Here is a 22,038-nt window from a genome sequence, read left to right on the forward strand (position 1 = left end):
ATGTTGTACCATACTGTCTGTAAAGCTAGGTGTCTACCATACCACAGAGACACACCTTAGCTTGAAAGTCATCATTACACATCTATTTACTCTTGTATGTGGACAAAGAAACAACCAATATCTGTTTGTTGGCTGACTTCCTGGCCAACAGACAAGGGACTAAACCTGATTCCTCCAAACCAAAAAGCCAGTTTAGGCTGTGTTCACTTCTCCACAGACAATGCTGCAAAATACATCTAAGTTCTTGGAGATCAGGCACGTAAGGGGTCTGTGAGATCTTCCCCAGTTGGTCTCAGGTGCTCTTAATTTAAAAGGGCCAACCAAATACAGACTAAATCATTGCCCTCTGCTGCCAGTGACAGGTACATCCACAGGCAGATGCTTCAGCTCCTCTTGCAGCTGGATGCATCAGTGCTTTCTGTAGAAAGCACAGCTTCCACAAAAATGGCCAGGGAAGAATTTTTTCAAAGCACCAGTGAGCTAACTATACAGTTGCTGAAAGCAGGAATAAAACTTTCATAAATAACAGAGTTCAACATTTCTCAGTTTAACTAAAAATTCAGCTTTCAGTCTCCCAATACTTGTCTCAAGGATACCAGAACTGGGTCTCCATCCATTTTTCAGGATACCAATCATAACAGTCTACATTTGGAGCCTATGTTCTGAACCAAGTATTGCCTAGCCTCTTACAATTGACAAAAAGCCACAGAATAGCCATACTGTGCATTCAGCAGAATCACAGCCACAGGCCTGTCACACTACTCAGATGAATTTACCACTGCTTGACAATTCACAGTCCACTGATCCGGTGTGCAACCACTCTCAGTGCTGATGAATATGAATTAGGCCCAGAGGACTCCTCCTTGTATGCAGTAGCTGAGCATTTTTACCTGACAAAACCTGAATGTCTTGAAACCTGAACTCCCTGCACATCCTGGCATGAAGGAAAAAAATATCAGGAAACTGACAGAGAGATGAATGATAGTAGAGAGGAGGAGATTCACTGTAATGAGTTTGGTCCTGCAGAGCAAAGCTTGCAATAATAATGATTGGCATAAAGGAATCCCAAGATAAGTAATACAACAATTATCACAACAGGAGGTATTTGCTCATAAGAGAATGACTGTGACAGTTATGTGTAGACAGCTTCCCCAAACAATAAGGAATATATGAGAGTGCTTTTCAGTGTTTTGGAAATATAAATTACTTTAGAGCTTTGTTATCTTGAGAGCTACTTTCAAAAGGATCTTTTCATTTCAGGATCTGTTCACAAACAGATATTTGTGCATCAAGATGCAAAAAAACATAATACATAATTCTTCTAATACAGAAAGGGGAGTATTTAGAATTCTGGTGACAACGACAAGTAGTAGGATGAAATTTAAGAAACAAAAAACGTTGTGTGAAGTATCAGATTTAACACATCACATATTTCTATCATGGAAAACTTTGGAAATATATCAGCACCCTTGCAACTGCTACATCTAGCTTGAGTGATCAGGCCTGTAGTGTGACATCTCTTCAACTTTCAGTGCATACACAAACAATGAAAAGTTACCACATTTTCCCATCTCTTAAAAACCTGAAAGGGCTACCAACTCTTTCAGCATATTGTTTTTACCATGGTAGTATCCACATAAATTACAATGCAAAATAAGCCTCACAGCCAATACAAGCCATCTGCACACTCACTGTCCAAATCTGATACTCAAAACTGCTCTCAGTGCTGATTTGTTGACATAGCAGGACTTGCAGGAAACCTTAAGATATGTTAAGAAGGAGCTGCACAACTTTGGCATATATACTGGGACAATCTGGCTGCTGCCACTGGCTGCCAGGGCCTCCATCTGGGCGAGATTTTACATTTTCTTTTTATCAAGACATTGCTATCAGTGGAAGAAAACTAATTCCACTGTTAAATTAGCACGTCCTCTATCATCAGGCAAGGTTCTATAAGAGATACAAAACAGCAACTTGATTTATAGATCTCTTTGCCCAAGACTCTTCTTGGAGGAAGGCCTACCCTGTACAGTCTGGAAAGCAAGAAACAAGAATAAAACCTTTGCTTATATGCCACTGTTTTAGAAAGACTGCTCACAGATCCAGGGAATTTTAGGTCAGCATTTTCACATGAAAACATCACTATAAAGCAACATAAGTGAAACAAGCAGGACATGTTCTTTTGAACAAGTTTGTAGCCTGAACCAGACAGATAACATAAGGCGTGCATAACTTCAGTGTCAGGCCACCTCTCTGCTGTCTTTCATGGTACTGCATATATGGTCACGGCAATGAAAGTGAACTTTTACAGATATGGATGTGCCAGAAAGGTCACACAGGGTATGAAAACAAAGTCCCCTGTGTTGCCGTAACTGTCTTTCTGCCAACACAGTTGAATTCACTTGTCAAAAATAAGCATGCACAATGGAAATTGGAATCAACTCCAATCAACAGAAGTTTAAGTTTCTCCAAGTACTTCAGTTGCCCTGGAAAAACCTAACACATTGTTGCCAGTCCAGGTCACCAAAACAGCTCAAAACCAAATTAAATTCTGGAAACTTTTTTCAAACATTCTTGTGAGTGCTAATAGACAATCAGCCCTCTTCACTAAGTCAAGTCAAATTAAAGGCACTATGGGCAGCACAGGAACCAGCTGCACATTTTTACTGAAGACAAAAGTAAGTTTTGTAGTTACATGAGTGAGCTCTGGGTTAACATACAGACTAATAGATTTAACAAAGTTTTGTATGCTTGGGTCAGTTTCATTCTTCTGATACTAACACAGGCAAGGATCAAGGGCAAGTACAGGCTGATGGCAGACAATGTTTTCAGTAAAAAGTGTTGCCACGGAACTCTTAGGATTTGTGTAAGGAAAGTAAATGGAAAGAAGAGGAAGACAGACAGGGAAAGTGTCAGAAAAAACAGCAGAAGGGTTAAAAGGCATGTATTAATTGACACAGGTTAAGCATGGTTTCACTGAAACAGAGAAGCTACCAAGAGGGTGTAGAACATATCTATAGACATAAAATACACAAATAAGGAAAATGTGAGAACTGTGATATTCAAAGCCTTGCCTACGATTTACAACAAGGTTGTAAAGGTGAAAAAAAAATGAGCTGCAAGATCCAAATTGGCACTCACTCCTAAAAATTACAAAAGAGAGGCAGATGTAAACACCATTTACCACCACCAGTCAAGCAGAGCCCCAGAGATGCCACAGGGCTCAGCAGCCACTATCATAATAGGGTCCCTTCTTCAATTCATATGAGACCTATGCTGTTTAATACATGCATTAACGACGTGACACAAACTTGTCTCGGTCAACAGACCACTACAGAGAAAGGGTTCTCCTATTAAACTGAGTGAAAACATTTGTCACAGTTTAGACCCATCTAGGAACAAAGGACCGTGATCAGCCATAAGTACCAAGGGCCTTTGGAACCCTCTAAGGACAGGGAGGGCTCACTAATCACTTAAGGTCCTGGGCAAAAGAGACAAAGCTACTCAGTTTGGGGAAGAAAATGAAATTCAATTAAATCAGCCTCCAACCAAAACATAACAAACAGAGAGATCCAACTGAAAACACCATAGAGTAGGGTGAATGATGAAAAGTACAACCAGTCCCTTTAAGATCCCCTTCCCCCTACTCTTTCCCTCTTCCTGGAGTCAGGCACCTGATTCCAGCATTTTTACTCCTCCCTCTCTCAGCAGTGCAGGGGGGGTAGGGAATGGGGGTTTCAGCCAGTCCTTTCCCTGATGGCTCCTGTCTTTTGTCTCACCCACCCTGACACGGGCTTCTCACTGATCCTAGCTGCTCCAGAGCAAGGTCCCTCATGGGGTCCCTCACATGCTGGACAACCCTGCACTGGCCACTCTGACGTATGTTCATCCCAGGGGCTGTAGCTCCTCTCTGCCTTCTCTGGGTCGGGGTCCAAAACACTCACCCCCTCTGACATGGGGTCTCCAACTCTCATTCACTCTGGCATGGGGTCCACTACATTCACCCTTTCTAGCACAGAGCTCTCCCAGAGCTGCTGGCTATCAGGAGTCCTGCCATTTCCCTCCATGGATCACAGGGCAACAGCTGCTCTCTCACCGTGGGCTGCAGGAATGTCTTGTGGTTTCGTGCTGCTCCTCCTCTCTTCCTCCTCTGACTGCTGGGTTCACATGGTCACCTGCACCTTGCCCTACCATTCCATTTCCTCAGATGCACTACAGATTTCTGTTATTAAAATGAAAGAGCTGGAGGTGGGTCCAAAACTCGGAGCTGGGGAAAGCTCCAGGAACTGTTTAGGGAGGCAGCACTGCAGCCCCCTTCCCCTGTCACCAAGTGGCTCCACATAAACCCATCACAAACATACGCAGTACTAATAAAGTCCCAGTATGCATGTAACTCATCTGTAGAAATTTTCAATAAATTCAAAAGCTTAGAAGGAATTCAGCAAATACAGAACTACAAAGGTACCATGTAGCTTGAAGTTCATAAGAGTTAGAATTACAGAACTGAAAGGAGAAGTGTAACTAATAAATATGATATTGTTATAACTAGTGAAAGGCCACAAGATTTGCATGAATTCTGGAAGGCTTCCACTCTTGTCCAGATTTCTCCTGGCTAGCCTGCAGCTTTATCATGCAAAACCATCTCAGCAGGAAATAAGCAGGCAACTGTTACCCCAACTCACTTTAGCTCAGCTTTGCAGAGTTGTATGGTGCAATGCCTATTACTACAATCTTTTTGGTATATTTCTGCTAGTAAGAGTCCTAATGTAAAACTATCTTGTGTAGTGCAACTATCTGTGAACCTTGAATAAAATCATAGCACAAAGGAGTATAGTTACAGAATGACAGTAGAGACTTTGAAATTGCAAGTACAGGGTGTTACTGGAGGTGTCAGTGCTGTAAACAACCCATGAACAGACCTGGGCCATTCAAGGAGGGTGGCCCAGTTTATCAATGCTAAAGGGAACAAAGAAGAAACATGACACATACAATTAATTGAGATGTCATATGAAACAGCAGACTGATAAAGAAATCACAAGTATTTTTTAGTGTTTGGAGAGATGTGAAAATAACTCTAAGAAAACCCAAGATGAAACCATCAATATCAGCATTCACTCTTCAGCAGAGAGAGGCACTATTCTAAAATCATGAGAAAGATGTTCGTATTTACAATATTTACATGAAAACTTCTATTTTTAATATAACACTCTTTGATCATTGTGGTTTTTGAGCTTTTAGAATATACATCTTCCTATCACTAAGCCTTTCGTGGAATAAAAAACAAGATGGAGATAGGGATTATGCAACCACTGGACTCTGGGAGCAAAGGCTTTTAAGACAAGCATGAAGCCCAGCTCTGTAAATCTGTTTTGTATAACCTTATCATCAACACAAGAGATTTACACACATGGTCCTTGGAGGCCAAAAGAAGAAGGGAAATGCTTGCATTTTCGCCTGGACGGTAACAGACCTCTGCTTGTCTTTCAGTGGATGCAACATAGAAAGGGCTTTCGGTTTTTAGGCATAGTAGTGTAATCAGAAATGTTTTTGTTGGAGCTCAGCTTTTTGACCAACCCTACACTCAAGTTCACTGCTGGTGCATGCACAGAAGAACGGCTGTTTAACGCCACTTTCACAAATGACATTTTGTTTTGAGACGCTGCAGAATATGAGCTGCTAGGAACAGGCTGCCCAGCTGATTTAAAACCACTGAAGTGAAACATGATTATTATGCTGTTTATCTCCATACAAATCAAATGCCTTCATTCTTTCATCCACATTTACCAGAACAGAACCTGACTTAACTAAATCTACTGTCCTCCAGTAATGATGTCAGTCACAAAGGTCAAACTGGGAGGAGAATGTCAGTCTGACTTGCTAGTATGACACTTCAATAGAACAGAAGATGGAAAGTATCCAGACAGTCTTCTAAAATTAATTTTTGTTAACACACAGACCAACAAACCTATGCTTTGAAGGGAAAATTATTTAGTTAAAATTAGTACAAGTTCTAGAGAACAGATGCCTTTGTTTCACCTCCAATTTGGATAACTTTAATATGGTTTTAAAAACTGCTATTTTCTATGCCAAAAGAAACAAAAGGTACAAGAAATAAGTGTGCCACTATTATAACCTTCAGTGGCCTATATTGAAGAGAATTCTCAGGCTGAAGACATTGGTCTCTGTTCCTTGAGGTAATGAGCTAAACAGTGCTGTTCAAAAAGTTAGTTGCCTCCTATAATGGCAGTGAGAAAAAAAGGTGACAGAAACCTAAATCGTTATCAGTCTCAAACTTGCACAGAACATTTGTAAGGCAAGGCTTGCACACTGGAGACTGAAAAACGTCCTCCCAAGGGCCATGAGGAAACCTCATCTAAAACTAGATCAGCCATTAAAGGTAGGAAGAATTTAACGCAGCAAAAGCACTCTTTTCAAAACCAGAACTTTTCAACAGAAAGCTATTTAGACCTTTTAAACCTTTTTTACTATCCTGAACTGGCAGAGAGCATGTTTTGTGTGTGCTTGTCACAAAAGAGAGGAAAGAAGTCAGAGAGAGATGGAACCCAAATCCCAGGAAGCACTTTTTTTCAAAACAGTCATCTTAGTATTCAGTATGTAGATTTTGTTAATGTACTACCAGTAAAAACCTTTTTAGTTAGACAGAAAAATAATCCACTCCAACAAAAACCCCTGAGAGACTGAACAAGCTCAACTTTCAAAATACAGAATTAAACATGGAATCAATAGGGTTTTTTTCTGTGTCTCTCTACTACTTTTTTCCCCCACTTTCTCCTTGAGGAATTCAGCATGTTATCAGTGGATCAACAGAGTTTTCTGAGTACGTCAGACAGCTTTTTTTTCCACAATTTCCTTAATCTCTTTGGGTTTGAATATTTAGGACTTCACAGGTTCACAATAACAAGCATAAGCTCAGTAAACCTTTAGTTGGGTTGGTGAATGTGCCTTCTGTCTATGTTTAGCATGAATATTTTAAGATTCCTGTTCAATTTGGTTCTATGACACAGTGGGAGAGCTGTTTAAATAAAAACAAATAAACCTTAGGACCACTTTCTAAAAGGGTAAGTTGTTCTGCAAAGGTAGTTTTCACTAACAGACAGGTTCTCCTGGCTGGTATTTGTAAACCCATTGCCTTGCCTCAAAAGTCAGTGAAAAAGATGTTCTTTCAGCTGTTGTGAATCATAGCAAACACAGAAAACATCTTATCCTTCCCCAAGCATAATATATTCCCCCTTGCTATTCACTGATTAATGAAATGGAGGCTATATATACCTCTGGGAGTTAGGTTTTAATTCTCTGCTTGTTTTACTCCTGTTTTAGGTCTCCTTGGAGAATTTGATTTTTAAGTGCTATCAACTGAAAGGCTTTAACAAAAACAAAGCCAAAACAATGAAAATAACTCCATATATGCCATACATCCTGATCTTTCTAAATACTCCTTGCATTGATATATATATCTTGCATTGATATATATATATCTTGTCTTTCTTCCTATTAATATTATTCCTATCTCACTTGTAAACACACTCCTCCCTCTGTTCTGGCTTTTCCTCCCTTGCTTCTCTCCCTCCATCCCTTCACCTTTCCTTATTTTCTTAAGATTCAATAAGCAAGGCACCAGTCTGCTCCAAAAAAAGCAGTCCCTAGATTTTGCATACAAATAAAGAAATAAATGCCCAACCTCCTTTGCCCATTTACCTTTTTTGATAGAGGCATTCTATGATGACTACCATTCCTGCTTCAGATAAATGGTTATTGAGCAGCCAAAACCCAAACCAATCCCCAAGAGCTGGGGATAAAGTCCCTTCCCTCATTTTTTAGTCCTGCAGTTAGCAGTATATTCTGATTTCAGCATTTTTAATCAAGGAGATGGATACATCTGTTAGACTCATGTTCTGGAAAATGCACTCCAACACTGGAAACCAGGTAGCTTTTTTTTTAAAAAGAGTTGCTGCTCATTTCTGATGATAACCTGGCAGTAAACACATCTACATTTTTGACTGCATACCAATGCTAGAATTCTAGTTCCGTTTAGGACTCAAAACTGAACAAATTAGGCCTAATTCTGTCTTAGTTACACTCAAAGCCAAAATTCAGTAACAGCCAAGCTTTGTATTTTGCAGCAAGATAAAAGACATCTAAATACATTTCTCATTTGAATAAGCATTGGGTTAAACATACCCTTTTTTTCATTATGCAGGTTTCTGTGGCATTAAGTCATTAATCTGTCACCTTGAAAGCACATTCACAGTGGTGGTGATATAACTTATTCCACCCTGCAACGAGCCATGCAAAGAAGTACTTGCATTGCGACTGGTAACAATCATCTTAACACCTACTATGATCCTTACTGTCAGCAACATGGAACTGAGCACCTTTTTAAAGACTCAAGTCTTGTGTGTTTTGTGCACTCACTGAACCCTCCCCCAGAAGACAGAAACAAAAAGCAGACTTGCCAGTTAGCAAACACATCCTCAAGCTTATTATTTTAAAAACTAAAATGTGCAAACCTTGAAAGCCAATATCTCACGTCCGATTCTTGTTCTCTGAAGCCACACTGTAAATCCCAGGAGTTCATTTAGCCAAGGTAGCATAAACCAAATGCTGGGCCATGTGGTATGAACAGACGGGCACTGAGGCACTGCCAGGAGAACCTGCGGGAGCTCAGCATCACTTCAGCTCTCTTCCTTGGTACGAAATACAGCCTCCATCAAGCTAAGAATTCACTCCCAGACCTTAGGCCAGATCAGATCTGTAATCAAAGAATAATCGTAAAAATAGAGCTCTGTCATAAGAGAAAACGGCAAAACTTTCAGAAAAGTGGGACTGGAAGCTACTAGTCTTTCACTTTCTCAGATTTTCCTTATTGTTAGATGCACTCAGAGCACAGAGAAAGGTTGGATTCTTTACAATCAGAGAATTTACAGCTCATCTGATTTAGTCTCAGAAAGGCATTCTGTCTTCCTCCAATGAATTTTCAACAATACAGATTGTTGTAGAAGAAACAGAGAGGTAAAACTTCCCAATTTAAACAGAGATAAAGTTACTTGAGGTTAGTAATACTTGCAAATTACTTGAGGTTAGTAATATTTTCTCAGTCTTAGGAGTAGCTGAAAAGGCAAAAAAGTAATTAGTAAAAAAAGGAATTGTATTAAGGTGTGGTTTACAGTAGAGTTCAGAAAACCAGTACAGAGTCTCACTTTTTCAATGAGCTATATAACATCAGACACAACTGAGCAATGCAAATGAGATTAAAGAAACTGTTGATAGACTCACAAAGCTAGGGCTTTGCTGCATACAAGCTGTTGCATACAAACAAGCTCCTATGGAAATGGGCTTTACTTCTGCTGTCTTTTTCTCCATGTCCCTACACACAACTTCCTAATTGAGAGGTCCTTCAAGCACAACAAAAAAAGCACTTTACTCTGTCAGTGCTAATGATTTCTGCAGCTCGTTTATTCAGACAGTGTGAAAGTATTTGCCTAAAAGAAGAGAGAGCGGCTAGGAGCTATGATCAAATGCAGAAGCTGCATTACAGAAGTCTCCTCAGCCCTAGCTGCTTTAAATAGATGCAAAGTCTCACAATCCTGCAAAGTATAAGACTTGCTCTCAATTTACATTGGTGAGAACCGTAGTATTGCGGCCTGTGTCCTGTGGACATAATTCAGATCTGTGTGACACCACTGTAAAATGGACAAGCTGTTCTGTGTTTACACCAAAGCACTGATGGAACAGGACATAACATTTTATGAGCAACTGCATCTGCAATGCCATAAATGGTACAAAGAGGTCATGTATTACCTGGGATAAAGTAGGCTGTTATACACCCTGTGGCACATTATGAAATCAACATGAGCTTCTCTTTGATCAAGAGCTGCCACCCCAAGTTTTACAGCATACTATAGAAGTCTAATAATAAAATATAATTTCAGCTGTCACTGAGCAACTTTCATCTGTCTTTCCCTTTCTTTTTGCTGGCAGTTTGCTAAAATCTTGCCTGCTGCATTGCTGGTCTCAGGAGGACACAGTGAAGGCTCCAGCTGATTTCACACATCAGTTCAATCTTTAGACAGAAAAAATTTCCAAATATGGCATATGTTCATAAAGATCCTTAAGGTAATATTAGTCCACTCATGCAAGACATAGAACTTCATTTAAAGCAGAGGCGTCATCACTCTGGCAGTATTCAAAATAAAATACAGTGAGTAATGTATGTTCACAGGAGTAATGTAAACATTCTAGAAGATCTCATGCATATGTTCCAGGCATTTTGCCTTCAATACACCTTAAAAAAAACCCAAAACTCCCCAAATTTCCTGAAATCAGCATTAAAACTTTATTTTGCCAAAGAATTCAAGTTATTAGGGAAATGAGAAAACCCATAAAATCTTTTTTTCTGAAATTGTAAAGCATTCCCTGAAACGAGTGAAGACTCAAAGCAGAAACCATGTAAATTTCCAGGATGGTCAATCTGCTAAACTGCTCTGCCACACAATACGATTAAAAACTTGCAAGGACTATCATAAAGCAGCAGCCACTTAATAATTAAAAAGCAAACAAAGAAGTGCTAGACAAGATGAAGTGTTTCAGGTGAAGTGTTTCTCCTCTAATTTTATAGACTCTTGAGGAACACAGCAAATCACAAGAGCAGTAAGTACCATTCTTAATTTTTGAACAACAGTTTCCATTAATTGATGAGCTGCATGGAGAGTAAGACATGCCTACCACATCCCAGTCTAGTACCTCACCACCTACACTACCATGAAAATTAGACAAGAACAAAGAAAAGAAGCCTATTTCTATATGTATTCAACTTTTTTTGTGTTCTGCTTACATAGCTGAAAGTTCAGTACCTACTCCAGAAATTAAGACATGGGTACTTCAGATGTCAAAGCTGTAAAATGCTTTCAGAGCTCCAGGCATAGCACTCTGTTAAATTACCACATTCGCAAAAGTCTTTCTGGAAAATGATTATGCCATGAGAAAGAAGTGAGAGGGAGGGTGGGGGGGGGACAGCCTACTCAATGCTCTGATTTACAAAAGTTTGAGAAACAGTGCAGTAATTTGTGTACTGACAGCTGTGACCAGCTAGACTGACTGTGTCTGGATGTGTAACAGAAGCATTTATGTTGGTAAAAATGGCACAGTAATATAAAAGTGTCTGTCTGGAGGAACATGAATAAACAAAAGGAGACCTCAATATGAGTAAGACTGGTCCTGAATTACAGGTGCTAAAGTGGGGAAACACATTGCTTCTGCCAAGCCCAGAAGGCTGCACCCTGAGATTACCACAGCACCAACAACCTTCCTCCCTACATCAGGAAGACAGTAACAGGACTAAGCAGTATTGCCTATACCGTTTCTCCAGTAACTGAAGACTTTCCTTCCAACACCCTACCACAGAAACAAATATTCCAAACAAACAACAGAAAACAGACAAACAGCAGCAACCTTGTATGAATGACACTAATGAAACCACAGGAAGCAAAATCCTGGTGTACAGGACATTTCCATAAGTGCAGCCTCCTAAAGGTTATGAGAGACCTGTCCCCAAAGTACTGTGCTGTCTCCAGTATGAAAGTTTTATAAAGAAACCTTTGTAAATCCTTAGTCTTTTATAAGATATCCCACAGAGTTTTCTTACAATCATGTCCAAAAAAATATGATATTCATATGCTCTTATGTTCAGTTGCCAGCCTGGGGATGGCAAGCGAAGAACCTAATGCTCCTCCTTCCCTGTGCCTGCTCTGGTAAAGTTCTAGCAAATCTTTACTTTCTGACCATGGCTCAATTTTTAATCTGAAATTTGGAAGCATGTAATTTCTTGCTTTCTGGTTTGGTTTTTGCTTTTAAAAAAACCCACACAACATTTTGGGCAATTTTTACCATTTAATTTTGTGAAACGTCTTTCACTTACCAACGTTTTGTTTAACCTTTTCCACCTTTACTGTGCATTCTTTCCTTAAATCATAGCTCTCTACTAAAGTGAAACAGATAACCATGGAAAAAATATAGTAAACACAGTGAGTGGGAAAAAAATCCCAAACCCTAAAACATTGTCATTACAAGAGTTCTTATTTCAGGATTCTTATCACTGACTTGGCTTCTGACAGTTGTAACTAAGCAGACATTAGTAAATAATATAAATGTTTTGTACATCTCGTTAGAACAATGAAGATGTAAGATTTTTCATCCTAACAATTCACTAACCATCCTACTGTCTATAAATTCTAGGACTCGATTTCATATCTCAATCGGTACCATAGTTCACTGAAATATCTTTGAAATATCTTCATTTACAGCCACAGAGTATCAACTACCCTCCTCTCCTAAGTAGGATATAGGTGTAATAAGCAAGTTTATATTAGTCAAGTACTAGGGAGAACATAAGAGTGGAAAAGTGAAAAAGAAATTTTGACTTCTGGCAGTTATGCTTTGAGTCATCTCACTGTCTTAGGAACCACTGGACACAGTAATTAGATGCAGTGGAATCCATCAATCTTTGAGTGTTTTCTGTAAAAATCAGAGCAGTTGCATAATTGCATTCACATATCTGGTAAATATCTTCTGAATACAGCAGCATGATGCCCCTTTTACTAAGCTACTTCATTTTGAAAAGTCGTATCATTTTTCCTAAGTGGATTTTCTGAACAACAAATCTATTATTTTCTATTAGAACACAAACAGGGTTTTTTTCAGGTCTGAAACAGATGCTGACATTTTGAAAAGGATGCCATTGATTGTACAGGTCATTACACAACAGGCATTTCCTGACCCTGCTGAAATCAGCTGGAAAAATAGCTATCACAATAGGACTATATTCAGTACAACAATGCTGTATCCTCAGTGGAAAATATCTGTCAGCTGATAAGACTATACTTGATCAAGGTATCAACAACACTTAGTGAAATCCTAAGTAGAATGTTTCCAGAAAGAACTGCATCTGGCAGTTTGGAGCTAGTGAGTCCTCCGCACTAACAATACAAGAAACTCAACAGTTAACACAGAAATGCTGTAGTAAACAATTTTAGAAGACAAAGATTAGTCTATTAAATACTCTATGTCTAGAACCTACACTTTCTCACTTTGGTACGAGGTTAAAACCTCAGGTGTGGGATGACATCAAAGGTGCATTACTCCAAATTAAATGCAATTCTTTACTACTCCTCATCTAATAACACAAGACCAAACTCAAAACATGGGGTCCTGTATAAAAATGTGTATACCACGCTAATGTTCCTGTTCATCAGTAACCACAGGATTTTCACATCTTTAGGAAGGTTAAGAAGAATGATGTTTCTGAAATTTTAAGTTGCATTGAAAATGCAAGGGCTTGCAAATATTATCAGAGTTGGCATTCTGCTTTATGTATTAATAATTCAAACAAAGAGCTGTTAAGTCTGGGATCTCTTTTTGTTCTGCTTATAATAACTTTTTTATTACTTAAGGAAGTTTCTTCACATTATGATATTTGCATACAAAATTGTTTCTATTATAGCACTGTTCTAGCCTTTCTGTACTAGAAGATTCTTGACCTCAAATCAGGATTCCTCTTCCCTCTCATCAGAGATAAGACAGCTAGGATTCTCTAGTATCCATGCACCAAATCAAGAAATAGAACTGCCAAGAGGACATACCATACCTTAGCAAACCAGTAAACTTGTGTTTTCATTCTGCATTGGAAACTGTATGTATTTTCAAGATGCATTTTTCTCAAAACTGTCCATACTGAGGTCCAGAAGTTCAGGATGATGTTTTTATTCACAGATACTTTTTTCCTCCCTTGATCCCTAGTCACAAGTGACACACTGTAAAATATATCACAATAGAAGTTTAACTGCTGCCAATATCTCATGACATGTTTTGGATTTAATGGAACAGGGTTCTTAACAGATCCTCAGGAAGCACTTTGTTTCTACAAGCAGGTAGACAAAATCCCATCTTCCTGAGAGTAGAGATGTCTTCTCCATACATTAAAGAAAAGCCAGTGGTATTTGCTAAATATCACAGCATTCAGAGTTGCTTGTTTTCACAATACAAAGAGGTGGCTGTTTATTTAGAAAAATAGGTATACATTTAACAAAGGAAAATGAACACTAAAGACAATCAAACTCTTTTTGTTCACTACAGACCTCTAAGAGAATGGTAAGATTCTTTTTTTCCCCCTCAAGCTATTTTAGTAGAAAATTCAGGAGTCAATAACATTGCTGCAGCACAAGGCTTTTTGCAACCATGACTGGGGTTACACTGCTGCAAAAAAAAAGCTATGGAGAAAGTAAGTCCTTGGCAGCTGTGCTTATATGACTGCTCCTCTCTTGTCTGACTACAGACACCACCAGTTAAATGGTAAGTTCTGACAGCATGAAGAGAAACCCTCACGTGGGCTGAAAAAAAAGTCACATAATACTGAGAAAAAACTTCTGCAGCATATATTCTGTATTGTACCAATCTCTAAACTGCAGTTCTTTTTTTTTTTTTAATACACAGACTCCCTTCCTTTCAAAACACCTGAAAAAAAGTCTGTCAAGCTCAATTTCTGGGGGAAGAAGACCCTACACTCTCCCAAAAGAGCAACCAACTCCTAAAAAACACAATCCACCCTAAACAGCTGCTCTCTCTGGTCCTGTTAGTCTATCTCTCTACTTGGATCAGTAACTTTTTTTATTCAACTGATGGAGCAGCACCATTTTCTGTGTTCCTCCTCAATTACAGGGCCGGAACTCATCTTGCTCTTTGTCCAAACTACTGAACTAAAAGCAACTAACAGTACAGGATGGGTTACACTGGCATAAAGCTGGGAAATGCTAATTTCACTGTCTTCCTAAACTATTGTAAAGATCCCTAAGCAGGCAATGGCCAGACTGTGACATCATGAATAAAACTGACTGCAAGGCAAATCTTGATGGAACCGCGTTTTGAGTAAGGTATGGCCAAAAGTGACTAAAAGACACAGTATTAACTCATTTGCTTAAATCACTCAGGATTCATTTTCCCACAGATACCTTCCCATGTATTTAAAAAAGAGTTCCTTCATGCTCTGTGAAAGTTAAATGACCTAGTTCTCCATCAAATGAAGGAAAACAAAACTTGGAAAAGTGTATGGTGTATCAAAATATTGCATACTCACACTAACAATTACTTCACAACCAGACAAAAGAGGTCAGATTAACTGCAACCAATGATTGCTGTACTGAAGCTAAAGAATGCAGCTTCTCACAAAGTGCACGCAGATCATGCTCTATGTTGCTTTGTTTTTAAAAGCCAGCATCTTTCTCCATTCTAAAAAAAACCAGTAATCCTCTAATTGGTAAAGAATGTAAACACCATTCTAGTTAAAAGTAAAAACTACACATTGCCCCTAAGCTATTGTATTTTTTGAGTGATGTTAATTTTAATCAATATATTCTAGTCTGTCCTGTTTCAGATCATGGTCCTATTAAGGTCTCACTGGTGTGAGACGTTTTTTTTTTCTTTCTATGGGGAATCATTAGTAATAATAGACCTCCTGGGGTTTTTTTACCATAAGGCATTTCAAAGACAGTCTGCAATAAGCTTATCATTTGCAAATGTTTTTGTACAGTTTAATACCACAAACTGTGGCATTATATTCAAATAACAACATATATTAAATTTCATTTGGCATGTGGGAAAATAAAATGAAAGGATGAATTTTGAAGCATAAATGGGATAAATAGATAGGATTCTATTTCATCGCATTGAATAATTACATCCTGGCACAGTGCCCAAAGCATAATCATGAAAAGACTACAGTGTACAGCACACTGCCAAGTCTAACTTCCTCAAAGCCTAGACAACTCTGTCAAAAAAAGAAGTCCTACAGATTTGCTTGCTTTTGCTATACTTTAGGTTCCTGGAAATTTGTTGAACTGCAATTCATCATGACAGTTCATTAGCAAGGTCCATAAATATAAAAGCTGTTAATTACACCTGCACTGTGCAAGTGTCCATATTGCAATGATTGCATTCCATACCTCTCGCAGCCTGCAATGGGTTTTTCCTTCAGGGCTTCTCCTCAATCTAGTTTAAGGACTGAAGAAGGCTGTCACCACTGTTTGCACTGTAAGGAAACACACTATTGTTCCCATTCTCCTGCTGTTGTGAGGCTGGGCCATCTGTGCAGTTTAAAAAGAATTTACACTTAGCAGACTTCTATCCACTGCCATGTTTTTGCTTTGGAAATACACTTATACTTCTGGAATTGTCTAAACTGCTTTATTCTGGTCTACAAGAAGCATTCTTCCCACCCTACATTGTCTTATTAATAAAAGAATTAAAAGCACCAGGCACCTAATCCAAATGTCATAAAGCAAAAGGATTCAATTCCTGGTTGTAAGCGCTGCATTGTCACGCCTGCAGCAGATGCTGTTGTTGGCTGCATTTGCTTGTCTTGCAGAGTCGCCAAAGAGGATATGGAGTCATATTTGTCATTTTTAAAATGCAATTTTTTTTGTTTCTGCATAACAGCCATTCTGCTGTATGTTGTCCTCATAGCATGGTATCATTTATCCACCCCATCAAAGATATTTTTACCCAACTGTCAGATAATTCCTATGGAGGTATCATTCAGAATATCTAGTATACTATACCCAAGTGAAACATGAAGAATTTATAACCTGCCCAGGGTTATTGTATAAGAATATGCTTCCAACAAAATCAGTAGCTTAAGATTCTTCGTGTCTTAAAGTGAAGGGAGTGTAACCTACATGGATTTTTTTTTTCTTACTGAAGTGAAATGTGAATGACAAATTACCAATATACAACTATAAAAAAAAAAGCTCTTTGCTTCCCTTTCTCATTTCAACAGTCCTGGCTCAGAATTACACTGTGTAAACCTGAGCATGAGAAGTAATCCCAAGTTAAAATCCCTTTCTCCTCCAATGCAGAAGCAGGACTGAAACATATGCACATATGCATGACACCACCCCAGGCAGTCACCAAGGTATTTCACTGGTCAGCATGAACCCACCCCTGAGACCAAAACCCAACAAGGAATGGGCATGAGGAGAAGGAGCTTGCACTGTATTTCATGGGAGATAGATTAGCACAGTACTTTCCTCAGACAAAGCACTGCCACCAAGCTGCAAGGGACAAGGGGTAACGGACAAAAGCTCAAACACATGAAGTTCCTCTTAAGAAAAAACTTCTTTACTGTGAGGGTGAGGGAGCCCTGGCACAGGCTGCACAGGGAGGGTGTAGAGTTTCCTTCTCTGGAGGTTTTCAAAACCTGTTTGAATGCATTCCTGTGTGACTTCATCTAGGCAGAACTGCTTTAGCAGGGATTTGCACTAGATCTCTAGGGGTTCGTTCCAACCCCTGCCATTCTGTGATTTTGTGATTCTATGATACACAGGGCAGCTGGGGTTGGAATGAAAGAGAAGGCCATGAAATGGTGCTTCCTATGGCACAGAGTGAGGACAAATCTCACATTGATGAATGACTATCAGCAGGATTTCGACCAGCTTGAAAGTTGGGCAAAGAGGAACCTCCTGAGGTTCAACAAGGACAAGTGTAGAGCCCTGCACCTGGGAAGGAACAACCCCATGCACCAGTACAGGCTGGGGACTGACCTTGACCTGCTGGAGAGCATCTCTGCAGAAGGAGACCTGGGAGTGCTGCTTGATAATAAACTGAACATGAGCCAGCAATGTGCTCTTGTGGCCAGGAAGGCCAATGGCATCCTGGGATGCATCAAGAAGAGTGTGGCCAGCAGGTTGAGGGAGGTTCTGTTCCCCCTCTCTTCTGCCCTGGTGAGGCCTCATCTGGAGTCCTGTGTCCAGTTCTGGGCTCCTCAGCTCAAGAGGGACACAGAACTTCTGGAGAGAGTCCAGCACAGGGCCACCAAGATGATCAGGGGACTGGAACATCTTTCATATGAGGAAAGGCTGCGGGAACTGGGGCTGTTTAGTTTGGAGAAGAGGAAGCTGATGGGGGATATCATTAATATTTATAAGTAGTGGGTGTCAGGAGGTTGGGACATCCTTTGTTTCTATTGTAGCTAGCAACATGACAAGGAGTGATGGGATGAAGCTGAAATACAGAAAGTTCCATTTAAACATAAGGAAAAACTATTTTACTGTGAGGGTGAGGGAGCCCTGGCACAGGCTGCCCAGGGAGGGTGTTGAGTCTCCTTCCTTGGAGGTCTTCAAGACCCACTTGGATGTGTTCCTGTGCAACCTGATCTAGCTAAACCTGCTTTAACAGAGGGGTTGGGCTAAACGATCTCTAAAAGTCCCTTCCAATCCCTATCATTCTATCATTCTATGATTTAGATATTACAAACAACGTGATTGAGGGGGCGAGGGGAAAGAAAAAAAAAATCAAGCTGACTTTCGCAAGACTTTTTTGCAACTGGTGAGATGGTCAAGTCCAAAGAGTCATCAATAGAGATAATCCAGTTGGCGGCTGGTCACAAGTGGTGTCCCCCAGGGCTCAGTGCTGGAGCCAGTCCTGCTTAACATCTTTACTAATGATCTGGATGAGGGGATAGAGGGTACCTTCATCCAGATCAGATAGAGGGTACCCTCACCCAGATTATCCCTACCCCTGTAAGTTTGCAGATGACACCAAGCTGGGTGGAAGTGTTGATCTGCTTGAGGGTCGGGAAGCTTCACAGAGAGATCTAGATAGGCAGGATGGCTGGGCTAAGGCCAATGCCAGGAGCTTCAATAACACCAAGTGCCAGGTCCTGCACTTGGGCCATACCTCAAATATTGTGTCTACTTTTGGACCCTTTCTACAAGAAGGACATTGAGGTGCTGGAGGGGATACAGAGGTGGGCTACCAAGCTACTTAGGGATTTGGAGCACGTCTCATATGAGGAACAGCTGAGGGATCTGGGGCTGGTTATCCTGGGGAAAAGAAGGCTCAAGGGAGACCTTATTGCTCTCTACAACTACCTGAAAGGAAGCTGTAGTGAGTCAGGGGTTAGTCTGTTCTCCCTAGTAACAAGCAATAGAACAAGAGGAAACAGCCTTAAGTTGCACCAGGGGAGGTTGAGGCTGGATATGAGGAGGAATTTCTTTACCGAAAGGGTTGTCAGGCATTGGAACGGGCTGCCCAGGGAGCTGGTGGAGTCACCATCCCTGGAGGTGTTTAAGAGACAGTTGGATGTTGCACTTAGGGAAATGGTCTTCTCACATTCCACGATGCCTCAAAGCTGGAAATGGGATAGGTTGATAACCTCCTTGCTCTTTTTCAGTGAGATGGAAGAAATTGCACTCACTACTCTGGAAAAAGAAGCAATCGGCAGTGTGTCTTCAAGACAAAGAGACCGCAGTAATTTTCTTTCTGTTGATGTTGAAGACATAACATGCAGAGTTTCAGATATATTCAATAAAAAAAGAAAAAAAAAAAAGCAACTGCAAAGTTATACCTCTGTAGTTAAAGACGAGGTATTTTCTTGGGTCACTACACCACTGTTGGATTTGACAAAAATGATGGCAGTGTATGCAGACATGAAAATAGGACCTGCAGATTTGCAGAAAGTAGAGTGGTTAAAATAAGAGCTGCAGCTGCTCAAGCAGCTGATCTGCACCCATGGAGGTGTGTGGTGCCTGTGCTGCCCTAATGAGGACTGCCAAGGAGCCTGGACAATTTGTTTTTGACCTCATCCATTGACTTCAAGAGAACTGGGGTTTCCCAGGCAGGATTCACATTCCAACAGGCTGCCTTCTTGCCTTCTAACAAGCAGTGACTTGAAAAACCCTGCAATGGATTAACACTGTGGCTTTATTCAAAGAAGACTCTTGTGGGATATTAAAAGAAAGATGATTTACAGAACAAGCACATGGACTGATCCTGATAGTAGGAGGAAGACTGCAGGACTAGTGAGTTTGGATTGACTTGAAGAACTCTTCATTCAAATCAAATCCAATTTTAATCCACAGCTAGTTATGATTAATATATCTCATTATTAAATCTCCAAGAAAAGGCAGTTAAAACTAACAGAAGGTGATAGCATTGTCCTTGGTTTTGCTAGCTCTACCATTTACTGAGGCTGGACTTCATGAAACAAACATTGTTTTGATGTGACCACTTCATTCCAGTGACACAGTCACAAATTTGAAGTTAGGATATGTTCAAATAGTTTGTTAAATATAATATATCATTAGCACCTCAATACTCCAAATGCCACAATACCTTATCCTATTGCTTCATAGTGAGTATCTTTTGTCAGAGGTCTTTCTTTTGACAATAGAAATACAATGAATACAATGGCTATTGTATTCATCATGAGGTGATTTCAGATCTGTCTCTCCACTCATTGCTATGATGTCTGAGTGCTTAGTTCACTCTTCCCTTATGAATGGTTAAGAGTCAGACAGTCTAATAGGACAGTGACAATGCTTCCCTTTATGATAATACTTCTCTACACAGGATTTTCTACCACACTGGGCTTAAACTCTTCACTTACTGGCATCTGTACAAATTGCACTAAAGTCAGGCCAAGGCTGAATGCTTCACCCACAAAGCTCCACGCGCATGCTCAAGTGACAGTGCTGAGAGTAGTAACACATATCCCAAAGCACTCTCTGCCACTCTTCAGATGAAATAATGCCTTCAAGGTTATAGACAGGCTTTTGCACACTCTCATGGCTGTGATTCTGCAATGGAGTTTCTAAATAGATTTCATCTCTCATCATTTAACTTGAAAGGCTTTACACACTTGTGGTTTACACAGTGTTTCAGACATGGTTATGTTTGAATGAGACAAGAAAACTTTTTCATTATTATATTACTATTGCAAGTGCAAACTACAACCAGGACACCATTCCAGGGATTTATTTGGTCTTTGGCTGCAGATCAGGCTGGCCTCAAATCATTTGGGATTTCTTTATGAGGATTGTTTTTATTTCTTTATTCAGAGATGATTGCATACTCCTGGGTGTGAAATATAAAGACAGGCCTTTTGTGATCTGAAGAGCAATGTGAGGACTGCAATTAGACCTGCATTGTACTCAAGCTCCACACACACCAGAAAACCAAACCGCTTTCACACCTGCAAACACATTAAACTTGTTTGTCCACAAAGCCGTAGTGATCCTTTTACCTAGAAGAGTACACCCTGGTAGGAGGCCTGTAATGGTGGTTTCACTGCCCTCCCAAGACAGTACTGTCTTGTCCTCCTTCCTTCCCTGCCCAGGAGGTGGAAACATCCTGCCCTCTGATAAAAGACCAAAGATGTTCACCTACTGCTAGTCCTGCTGTGCCACAATGCAGCTGTCACATGAAACCACACTTCTCTCTCACTGTTGAACTTGCACACAACATTGCTTTTCTTAATCCAGATCCTGGCTACAAGCACAGGTAGGTCCTTTGCCTGCATGTCAGGCCATTTGCAAGCTGCCTCTTCTGCCACTTGACATTTAGCAACTGCTGATCTCATGCTTATGAGATCTTATTTATATTATCTTAACAGCAAGGTATATCAACACCTTGTGAGCAGGAGGTACTTTGCTTCCTTTCCAGGATTAAAACCCTCCGTTGACAGCCTTCCTTCCCTTTCTGCAGCAAGCAAACCCTCTGAAGAGGGACAAAACATTAAATCCTTATCATTACTATTTCTTAGCATACAGTACATTTCCTACAAAACCTACTAGTTGTGATTAATGCTGTGAAAACATTGGTAGGCAAAGCTTGGCCAGGCAAAAAAAAAAGCACAAAACATTTTCCACAGATGTCACCTCTGGTTCAAAGATAAATTTGCTTCAGCTATTTCCCCATCTTTCCCTCATCATATGGCTCTCTCTCTAGTGAATTAAAGCCTAGTAAAAATATGCCTGCTTTTCCCCTCTGTACATAGAAGTCATATACAACCTGGGAAGTCCTTGAACTGAACTGGTTGAAGGTGAAAGTGTTACAAAGAAATACTGTATATGTGCCATTCCAAAGCAGCATAGCACCCTTTCCTGAATGCCTCACTGCATTACATCAGTGTTGTCTAGCTAAGAACCCTGGACCACCAAAGAAAATGAGTGCAGCTCCAGATGGAAATTGTTT

General features: G+C 40.1%; 1 protein-coding gene across 1 annotated transcript in view; it reads right to left on the bottom strand.

Moving 5' to 3' along the window:
* The window catches only part of PLPPR1 (phospholipid phosphatase related 1), a 125,257-nt gene that overhangs the window by 83,979 nt on the left and 19,240 nt on the right, over nucleotides 1–22,038 (bottom strand). Inside the window, exon 2 of the mRNA XM_062018275.1 lies at nucleotides 8,529–8,770. The gene's annotated coding sequence lies outside the window, so the exon portion shown is untranslated. The remainder of the gene's footprint in view (nucleotides 1–8,528; nucleotides 8,771–22,038) is intronic.

Source organism: Colius striatus, chromosome Z (assembly GCF_028858725.1).
Source record: "Colius striatus isolate bColStr4 chromosome Z, bColStr4.1.hap1, whole genome shotgun sequence".
In the NCBI taxonomy this organism is placed as follows: domain Eukaryota; kingdom Metazoa; phylum Chordata; class Aves; order Coliiformes; family Coliidae; genus Colius; species Colius striatus.